Source organism: Eublepharis macularius, chromosome 7 (genome assembly GCF_028583425.1).
Source record: "Eublepharis macularius isolate TG4126 chromosome 7, MPM_Emac_v1.0, whole genome shotgun sequence".
Lineage (NCBI taxonomy): Eukaryota > Metazoa > Chordata > Lepidosauria > Squamata > Eublepharidae > Eublepharis > Eublepharis macularius.
Genome location: NC_072796.1, coordinates 38,476,002 through 38,487,391, shown reverse-complemented (window position 1 = coordinate 38,487,391; position 11,390 = coordinate 38,476,002). Strand labels below are relative to the sequence as shown.

Genomic DNA, 11,390 nt, shown 5'->3' with positions numbered 1-11,390 from the left:
GCCATAGCAAAAATTCAGGGGTGACATCGTGAAATAAAGTTGTGGGTGTGTGAATTGTCCCAAGTAGAATCGTTCCAAAGATAATTGGCTGGGCTCCAGAGGAATTGCTGTGAGTTTCCATTAGTACAAAAAGAGTGAGAAATTGATTACTGTTGTCCACTAGAGGCTGTAGTGAGACCAGCAATGTTGTTTTTTGGACGGACCTGAAAGCCATCTGAAGGCTGTGGAAAGTAATTGGCAAAATATTCATTTGCAATAAAATAACATATTGGAAATTAACAGCTGTAGAATTTTTTTCTTTGTCACAAATAGAGATATAGTACACAAATAATGGATGACACATATCACCTCATGTAATGGACCGCCTTCTGGATAGTAACACCAAGGACTTCATATGCTCTTTGTTAAAGAACATTTTAGACGTGTGCCAAGGCCTTGGGGTGCCAATCTCTAGGTGGGGCCTGGAGATCTCCTGGGATTACAATTGATCTCCAGACAGTTCCCTTGGAGAAAATGGATGTTTTGCAGGGTAGTCTGTACACCATTATACCCCAATAAATTCTCTCCCATCGCTAAGCCCTGACCTCCCCCAACTCCACGCCCCAAATCTCCAGGAATTTCTCATCCTGAAGTTAGCAATCCTACATGTGCCTCAGACCCAGAAATGATGAATTTTGCTTTGCCAGGCAAAGTCCCAATTTTAAGCAATGTGCATGAGTTCCGTGGTATAAACATTTGCCATGGTATCTTGTATCACACAGGTACAGCCATTCTGTTCAAGTTTTTAAGCTTCCATTATTTTGTTTTCTCATAACTCAGTAGCTATAATATCCAGAGACCCATAAAGGGATTTTTTCAGGGTTGGTGTAATAAATTCCAGCATAGCAACTGAAGACCTTCTAATGATTCTTATTGGGATATTGTGAATCCTTCTAATAACATCTATGAGGACTGTGCAGTTAATACACGTGGAACAGATTACAGAGGGGAATTTTGCACATCCCAAAGAAGTGCAACTTCGTATGTCCCTTTTATGGGTACTGCTTCCTGTGCCTTCAGTTTTGCACTATTACTATGCAGAATTATGCCCTTTTAAGTCCATCAAAGTCAATGCAATGAGAAGGGTGTAACTATATTTAAGAAGTACCTAAACCACTATCAAGATGAGAATTTAGAATTCTAGGAATAATGCATAATGGTAATACACATCACCTCACCAAACCACGTAGTGACAAAATAAAAATTCTTGCTACATTGTTAATAAACAAATGTATATATCCCGCCTAATATATATATATATTAGTTCATAAAAAGCAGGGTCTCCCTTTGCAATTCTGCCATTTGAGCATGTAAAACTTGCACAGTCTTTGCTTTTTAAGGACTTGCAGTTATAATGTTATTGGGAAAGATGAATGGATAGTCAAATAAGGCTGCAAAAAACTGCAGGAACTAAAGTAATATAGTAGCAAAGAAAATATCACAAGTTAGTGTGCAAGCCTATGAGTGCTTCAGAATTCTTCATCAGGCTGGATGTTAAGTATGGAGGAGTTATTTCATGGACCAGTGGAAAGTCTGAAGATTGCAGCCTTTGCATTATAGACTTGGATTAGATGGTGCTGGGTGCATACTAGACCACTGGACATTGACAGATACCACTTTGCAAATATAAAAGGCAGCAGTTAATCAAATGTTGATGTTATTAGGAGGCTTTTAACTTGGTTTTTAAGAATCTTACCAGATGCAAATTGCATTTCACAGCTGCCACTACTAAGCAATGGACTGGGTGGCGAGAAGAGAGGGAAAGACCCTGAGACTTTGAGGACCAAAGAGGAAAGAGGTCCCCCCCCACACACACGTTATGCAATATTGTACTACTACAGAGGCCTACACTGCTTTGTGCATGAATGCATTTGTGCAGTCAAAAAGCCCACACTTGAAATCAACAGGTTTAGGCTTGAGAAAATCTCATAGGATAGTACTGTAAATTAACTGAGCACTATTCCTTTCTCAGTTACTATTTAGCAGTGTTGCCCTGAAAATACAATATACACCTCTGTACTGGACACGCTTGTGGTTTTCAGAGGTTTTTTTTAAAAAACCTTTTATATTTTACCTTTACTTAGTATACTGATTTTAAACTCCAAGGTCTTTGAATAGGTGGGTTGAATACATTAATATTACCGTTTGTCTGCCTTTATCATCTGCTCAGCTACACTGGATACCCCAAGCAATGCAGCATTCCTTGAGAGCTCTGGCAACAAATAACTACTGGAATTTACAAGAGAGTTAAATTGGCTTCATTTGGGCATAAACCTAGATTATCAAACTTTCAAATCTGGAAGATAAACTAAGCTAGAAATTGAATGTTCTTGGCTGTAAGAAAATCTGATATTGGTACAAAGCAAGATCTAAAAACAAAAGCCATGCAATATATTTATTGGAATGAACTAAAATAACAAAACTGCACAATTTTGAGTTATCCAGAGCCCTTAATCATGCTGAATGTTCAAAAACAAAAGGAGGGGCGATGGGAAAAAATAAAGTTTGAGGCTCAGATTTTGAGACCGCATCTGCCCAAGAGTTTTAGTGATGGGTGAAGCTTGTATCAGTTGCAGCTTTAGCCTTCGGAGAACAAGATGGAAACATGGCCGCCTCCAACTGAAAATATAAAAACCAGCTGTTGATCAACCTCATGAGAACATTCTTTCCCAGATAATCTTCTTCCACCAGGCACTAGCCAATCTTTTCAAAGCTGCTCGTTACTCAACTCAGGATGGGACACGTTGCCATTAGATTGGAGTATGAACCGACCCCTCCCCCCCATACGTTTATCTGATGTACATTTTAATTTTTCAAAATGTATCTCATAGTTACCTGGCAGCATTTAGAGAATAGACATAACTTGGATGCTCATCAAAATGAAGACACCTGAGAAATCTGATGAGCAGTATACATGAATTTGAAGTTCAGGTATGGCAAACTCACAGCCAAGTTTATAGGAGCACTTGCTAGATTTCTGATAAATGCAGGATAATTTTAAAAATGTTGCTCTCTGGGTTGCAAATAAAGTCCTGAAAACAACTACAGCATAACGTTTTTAATTACAAAAAATTAATATGCACACTAGCTAAATATTCATCAGAGCAACAGGCTGCAAGTAGCATGGAGGAACTGTCCTGATGCTCTGCCTCACTTACTTCTCCTGTCCTCTGACCCCCTTCTGGGCTTCTATAATCTTTCTGCTTCCTCTGTCTGTTTTGATGTTATTGTCTGATTCAGGCTGCTGTCACAGTGAGCCTGTGTTTCTCCTGCAAGCAAGCCAGCTTCTCTGGCTAATGTATTAGCAGGACTAAAGTTATCCCAGAGCCTTTGATTGCTATTGGCTTAGCTTTTCTGAAGTAACACGGGCTTGCAAGCCTACAGCCAAACAGCTGGCTGCTTCAGGAGAATAGGAAAACTTCTGAGTTCTGCAAGCAACATTTTTCAGCTTTATGCATAGCAGGGGTGGGTTGGTGGGGGTGAATTCACTCTCAGATAGCTATGGATTAGTTCAAGGTGTACATAGAGAGCCAGTGTGGTGCAGTGGTTAGAGTGTCATACTAGGATCTGGGAAAACCAGAATCAAATCCCCGCTTTGCCATGGAAACTTGCTGGCTGATTTTTGGGCCAGTCACACACACTTAGTCTAACCTACTTAACAGGGTTGGTGTGAGAATAAAATGGAGGAAAGGAAAATGATGTAAGCTGCTTTAAGTCCTGATTGGGGAGAAAGATGGAATATAAATGAAGTAAAAAAATAAAGCTTCCTGTTTTATTTTCAAGGTTTGGAAAGTCTGTACTCACTATTGTTATTGATGTATTCTGTAAAAGCAAAAAAAAAAGGTGCTTGGGGAATTGCGGTATTTATTGCCACAGAAACATTTTCTTGAGGAAAGATGGGATTCCCCACAACAAACGTCCAATAACTATACATTTTGAGTGAGATAAATAGTATGCAATGATCTGTTGAAGCATGCTGTCCCTTCCAAAGAAGTGACATTATGTTGTGGTCCACTCACACGTATGCTGGGCTGCCATATATTCAGACCACTGAACTACCAAGGCCAGTCTTGGCTGCACCGACTGGTAATACCTGCCCAAGACCCTGAGTAGAGGTCTTCCAATATCACCTCCTATCTGATTCTTTTAGCTGGAGAAGCAGGGGATAGAACCAGCGATCTTCTGCATGCAAAGCAGCTGCTCTATCAATGAGCCACAGTCCATTCCGTCAAGATTGTACACTCTGTTACAGAGTAGAGGAAAATTCAACCTGGACACTTGAGGCCAGGGATGCATTAGTGCAGCTTCCAGGAAAGAAGCTTAAAGGTACTGGTAACTGTAATTGCAATGAAGTTCTTCCCAAAACAGACCGAGATTTGCATTTATTTATTAAGACATTTCTATCCCACTTGCCTCCCCTGAATGGGCTCAGAGCAGCTTACCCCAAGGCTATGGGACCTAGCTCCACCTGATGGAATAACTTTTGATAAGCATTATTTTTCTTCCAAGAATTCATTCAGGACACTATAAATGTTGTTTTGTCTACCTATAAATGGTGAAAAGTAGCCTGTGGTGTGCACGTGGTATAGCCGAGTGATGGGTACCTTCAACAATTCCAATATGTGACAAAATTCCTGCCGTGCTTGTGCTATTTTGTGAGCTTTAAAAAAGTTTCTGTTAAAAAAAATTCCCAACTTGTTTAGAGAATGATGGTTCTCCGAGTGAATCACAGGGATATACACTAGCCCTTCAGTCTTACACATACATCCTTGGGACCAACCAACACCAATGCATTTGGAGAGACTTGCAGAGAGGACCATTGTGTGAGAATAAAATTTGAAGGTTTTTTTTTTTAAACTTCTGGAAAGGCCTTTTAATCTTTTCCTAAAACCCATTAATACCTCCAGAGAGCATTCAGAGTCCAAGGCAGGAAAATGTTAGGAAGGCTAGTTATTTATTTGGGGTGCACGTGTATTTAATTTGGAGTGCCTTGCAGTGAGGAAAGGAAGACGCAGTCCCAGAGGTATATTGATGAAAACAAACATCCATATTCCTTCTGAGGAGAAACCCTGGAAAGGGTTAAGACTGGTTTGGCCAGGCTCTGTTGTGCGTATGCAATAATCTGTGTGGCTCTCTTGGCCGCCTGACAAAGTGTTGCCTCCTCCTCCTCCTCCCCTTCGCATGAAGTAGGATCCTTGAGCTGATGCAGAGGCAGCCAACTGCTCCATATTTGGCTTCTATTACACATTTACATACTGGAGAAGAGAGGAGCGAGCTTCTACACCGCAGACATCATTTCTACTACAGTTGGTGAGGAGACATCCAGCGCCTGTGTCACTGCGAGGGGGAAGAGAAATAAAACATTTTTTTTAAAAAAAGCCCAAGCCTTTGCGACCCAGCTGGCAAGACCTTGTGTGTGAGTCTTTTTTCCCCCTTCTGCCTGCCCCCCCCATCACCCCACCTCCCCTGCCACTTTTCAGAAAACGGCTTTTTAAAACACCCTCCTCTGCTTTCGTTTCTCCCCCCCCCTCCCTTCACCCACGTTCAGATTAAAAACCTCCAGCAATTTCCAGCTGGAAAAACACACGCAAGGCTCCGGAGGAGGGGGAAGGGTAATGCCATGTACTGTCACCTCAAGAGGGCTGGTGTGCCTGCCTTACTAGAACCCAGTAAATGCTTCTCTCGCCCCCTAACTGACCCCGGCTCATCCTATGCTGAGGAGGCCGGAGATGTCGGATGAAGGGGAAACCAGGCCAGGGATTTTATTTTGTTGCCACGGGGGTGGTGGCGCTGCCTGGAATTCCCTGCATCCTGCGTATGCAAGAAATGTGCCCCCCTCTGCAGCAAGGAAACGTTCAGAAAAGAAGCGGAGCGTGTAAAAAAAAAGTCTCCCTCCCCCACCCCAGAAAAATCCGCCGCGCGCGCTCTCCCCCTTCCTCTCAGCCGCGTCCGGAGAGCGCCGGTGGCTGCCCCTTCTTGCCTAGCGCTTGGCCACCTTAGGTGCCTGCGCGCTGGGAGGCGGCGTCGCGGCTAAACCCCGGGCGAGTGTGTGGCGTTTGCACAGGCCTTGCATTTCGTGTGTGCCTGTCCTGAAGCAACGCCCTCCCCCCGTTGCTCTGTCTGGCTTGTGGCGGCGTCCTTCTCGCTCCTCCTGAAGGCCGGCTCTGCTGCTGTGGGCGAGCGGTGCGGCGCGCGCGCCCAGCCTCCCTTCCCCTCCCCTCCTCCCGCGCGGCTTCATAGTAGGGAGGGCCAGTCTTCCCTGCACTGTGTAGTACGGGGCTGGGTGGTTGCCGGAGGGGTGAATGAAGCGAGGAGGAGGAGGAGGAGGAGGAGAAGGCGGCGCTGGGACTGGGATGTGCCCGGCAGCAGCCGCCGCCGCCGCTCCACTATGCGCCTATGCTCTGGGCCCAAGTCGGCTGGAGACTCCACCGGGCGCTTCAGCAAGGAGTCAGTGAGTGAGTCAGTGAGTGAGTGAGTGAAGAAGGCCAGCGCTGGGCACCAGGACAAGAGGTAGGGCTCCATTTTCAGGGGGAGGCCTGCGCTCCCCCCTTCGCTTCACCTTGACTCCATCCGTCAGACCAGCTTCTGCTTTTTCACTTTCCTCCAGAGAGAAAAACAAGCTTAAGAGAGCGTCCAGTTTCCCCAAAGGCTTGCCAAGATCTTTTGCTTTTCAAGAACTGATGGATTTATCTTTGCATATTATAAGATTCCCCCCCCCCCGATTTTTAAAGAATTCTGACACTGTTTGTAATGTATGTTCCCTACCTCCAGTGCCCTTCTTCTTGTTTTGCTCAAAATTATATTTCAAAGTTACCTTATTTAATTCTTTAAAATTATATTTCAGTTACCTTATTTAATTCTTTATAAAGTCTTAACTGTTTGTATGTGCAAGTTAATTGCATAGCTCGAAGAATATTGCAGACGATTAAGATAGAATCGAGATATGTTGGCTTCTGTTGAAATACCGTAATAATAACAACATAATATATCAGGCAGCATTGGAAACAGTCCTGATTAAAATAAAAAGCAGGAGAAATTATCAGAAAGCAGTGATAGAAAAGAGAGCAAATTGGAAGCATGTTATATAATGCCATACTATGTGGATAACAGGAACAAGCTATTTTTATTTTGTTTACGGTATGGTATGCAATAGCAACTCCTCCAATATAATATTCTTCCTAATGATTATGGACCCTGAAATACAATTAGGAGGAGGAAGAAACCTACAAGTTGTTCAGTTACGCATATCACTTTCTACAATAATTGTTTATACACACAGTTGTGGGAAGGTATGCCTTGAGTTTGTGGATTCTTTTATGCTCTGTACATATGGATAAGAAATACTTGACAGTGCAGGTGATGAAATATTTAATGATCCCTGTTATATATTTCATGCAGTAAATAATTAGTTATATATGTTTGCATACAACCAATTACTTTGCTTGACATTTAGGCAGTTTGGTTCAGTTTCTGATGAAACCTCTTAAGTGAACAGCAAATTCAGATTTCATCTGTGAATGTGAATCTGTTTGTCTGGCTGGTGAGGACAGCCTAGTTTTGTTGCTCTCAGGAATAGGGGTTATGAATGAGGAAGACATAACTGAAGGAGAGAGGCTATACTGCTATTTTGAGATGCTGGAAGCTAACCTTGTAAATAGTAGATTCTAATTTTTATTGTTTTTTTTTTTTACTGAGCATAGTTAAGTGGAATGTATGAGCTTAACCTGGTCACTTGTAATGTAAGCAAAATAACTGAGAGATTCTCTGCATCTCTCTGTGTATGTGAGATTGTGTGTGTGTGTGTGTATAAGTGTGATCATGTATAGACATGTCAGGGTGTAGGTTTTCAGTGTACTCACTCCAGCCCTGATCAGTCATGTAATTAGATCAGGCTGCCATGGTAACAGACAGTATTCATCGTCCATTCAGGTGCGTTTTTCTTGTGACTGGGATACCTCAAATGGTGCATGTACTGCAGGGCTGGGCAACTTGTTAAGCTTTGTTTATTGTGTATTGTGTGCCGCAGCTTGTTTGCATATGATTAACATAATTTGCATGTAATTTGAAATGGAAGGAGTGAGTCCTTAGCTGCTTCACATAAAAGCACTTCTGTTATGTCAATTGTACAGTTTCCACTTGGAGTCTAGAAGTTGGAGTTCTTAAGATTTTCTGTATGATTATTTATTATTTGAGGTGTTTTGTTTACACTGGATTAGCAGTGGATGCATCACAAAAAAGGGAAATTAGGTTCAGCTTGTTGCTTTTATTTTACTCCCTCTCCACTTGTAACATTTAAAAAGAGGGGGCTGTCTCTTTTTTCAGTGGTCATCTTATGAGTCAGTTGATGCCATTTGCATGGCTTTTGCACGGTAGATATATAGTTGAAGGATTTCTAAATAGCAGGTACTTTTGTCTGTTGCCTTTCAAACTAGGAGATTCTTCTCTTTAACTCCAACCACAGTTCCTCTAAATTTGCCATGTATTTATGGCATTTCACATTGAGCTTTGAACTACTATTTTATGGCACCTTCAGGGATGCAGGAAGGCATTTGTTGCTGCTTGCTAATTATCAGTGGAGGCCATTGATTCAAAACGACAACCACTAGAGTACTCAAAATACTAATCTCTCCTTAATAATGAGATTTGAAAATAATAAAATGGCTCTAAATATAATAAATTATGTTTCCATGTTATTTTATTTATCTTCAAGACTCTCTAATCTTATGAAACATGAGATTATTGGGGCTTTATCTAGATCTCTCAGACTACATTGAAGTGTGTTGGAAAGGTGTCTGTGGGTCAGATGTTGCCCATATAAGCTTACTTTATTCATGTAATATAGTTTGTATGTATCCCTAAAAAGTTGGATATCTTTGCACTGCAAATGTCTAAAATGTAAAGCTTCCATCTACTGCAGGATTAAGGGTACCATTTCTAAAAAAAAAAAATGTGCAGAGGCATGAGCTTGTTCCTTTCTGGAAGGAATCTTCTGGTCATGCTGTTCTTTGATGACTGACATATATGGGCCAGTTCTTAACATTTTTGCTAACTTTGTCAAAAGTGTACAGGTGTGTAAGTAACTTCTACTTTTTGCCTTTGATTTCTGATAACTGGGATTTTATCGAAGTTAATCTTGAATCATACAAAGTTGCTCACCAATCTGTTTCGTTTAGTTAGTGATATTTGCATATAGATAACATGGGTGTGTTATTAATGAGCCAGAAAGCTTATGTTGCTTTTTAAAAACTGCTTAATAGTTTGGGTAGGAAAGTTTCTTTTGCAGCCTGCATGTGAAATTATAAGTATTCGAACTTTAAGGAGTCTGGTATTTTGGCAGGCAAATATACAAAGATTATGCCACAATTTAATACCAAATTTAGAGCTAAATTCATATTAACTGTGTTAATGAGATTTTGTTTTATTGTGGATATTTTCATTGTCATGTTGGAAAGAGCTTAGAGAAAACAAAGCAGATGAGACCCAGTTATATTCTCAGTAATGCATCAGTAATTAGTGAATAGTTTTATATCTTATTTGATTTCACTATTTTTAATCACAATGTTAAATTGAGGGACCAGCAAAGGCCTTTTACTATTAATGCATTTTAATGTAAAATAAAAGCACTTTGATAATGCAAATAGTTCAATATTTGCACACTGCCATTTACAACATATATTTAATAGATACTTATATCAGAAAGCTGAGTGCCATGTTATTAAACAGATTGCTTGAAAAGCAAAAAAAACCCAGACCGCTAATAGCACTGAGGCTGGAAATGTATATAGCATGATGTGACACTTTTATTTTTTAGTGTTTTGGATTGTGCACTGCAAATATGTTCATAGTCCCAGATACAGTCACTGTATGTTAACTGGCAGGTTTTTCTCTGCCTGCCAAGGCTCAGAGCTTCTTTTTTCCTGATGGGCCCTGGGAGCAGTTTCTCAGACTGAGCAGGCTCAGCTTTTTGAAGCCGTGAAGCCAGATTGGGCAGTACTGCTATGGAAGTTCTGTAGTTAGTTTCCATTCCAGTCTGTGCCACATTCCCTTTTACTGCTGTTTTGGGCCAATATGCCCAAGCTGCTAGTCGGAAAACATAAGGCGGAGAGGAACATAAGGAATACACTAGGGGAAAGTGAAACAGCCACATAGAATGAGTATTACAGAATGAATCCTTGTACTGTCTCATATTGTTGTACGTTGATTTGTTTATAATGTAGGTTTTATGTGCCTTCAGGAATCCTTTAGATGTGTGATTGAGATGTCTGAAGTACCAATTACATGTTAGTTTCCCCCTGGAGTTCATTATGTAAAATCTTAGGAAAAGTGCTTTTATTTTTTTAAGGATACTTTCTAAAACAGCTTCACACTTTAAAAAAAAACGTATCAAATGACCTTCATTTTAGTATTTTACAGCAGAATAAGCTACCTTGTGCAGTAAAACACATGATCCAATTCTTTGTTGGCTGACAGCTGGAGGCAATACTTAACTTACATTGATGTCCGTGGGAGCTAGAATACGCCTGATTCCCCCCCACCCCGCCCTTGCTGTCATAATAGTGAATGCTGTCTTCAATGTTTACTGATTTTAAGCACAATTCAGTAAGGGACAGTTTCTCGGAGGGAGGTGTTCAGAGAATTCTTGAGAGCTCTTGGCTGACCTTATGAGCTGTTGAATGATTAACTGTTTAGGGTGTAATTCATGCACTCAGTTTAACTGATAGACTTAGTTGGGGTTTTTATTGCAATGGATGTCACATGAAAATTGTACACAAACTATATCACTAAGGTATGATAATTAGAAAGTGTATAGTAAGTTTCCAAAGGACACTGTCATGTTAAAGTAAATTTGGCTGTAATTTGGGAGAAACAAATGAAATTTCAGATGTTTTCAGTTATTGGAGACATAGTTTTGAGGCCATTTTTACCTATATGTTAGAATATATTTCTTTGGGATATTATGAAGATATTTTAGTTGGAATGTCTTATCAGAATACTAAATCTATGTTGTATCAATGTGTCTGGGATATAAAATGTTCTTTTAAATTTAAAATTCATGTGCTTTTTAAAAGTTAAACAGTAAGACATATAAACATTGCATTTTAAACTGCAAAATTCTACATATAAAATTGTCAATGGGAAATTCATGAAATATGGTCTATTTTTTGTGCTGTGAACATCTTATCTAAGGCTACATTCAGATACTATAAAAAGTTCAAATTAAACCTATAGTTTTCAGACTCAGACATGAACACGGGATGTTTGCACGCATCCTTTGCTCCTCTACCCTGCTCCTGCCTCTTAAACATTATTTATTACATTTCTCAAACATGGTGTTTTAGTGTACACTTCTT

At 40.5% G+C, this 11,390-nt stretch overlaps 1 protein-coding gene across 2 annotated transcripts in view; it reads left to right on the top strand.

The window, feature by feature from the left end:
• Positions 1 to 6,337: 6,337 nt before the first annotated feature.
• Positions 6,338 to 11,390, top strand: part of ATXN1 (ataxin 1) — a 266,307-nt gene continuing 261,254 nt past the window's right edge. For both annotated transcript variants that reach the window (XR_008597463.1, XM_054985762.1), the window contains exon 1: positions 6,338 to 6,549. The gene's annotated coding sequence lies outside the window, so the exon portion shown is untranslated. The remainder of the gene's footprint in view (positions 6,550 to 11,390) is intronic.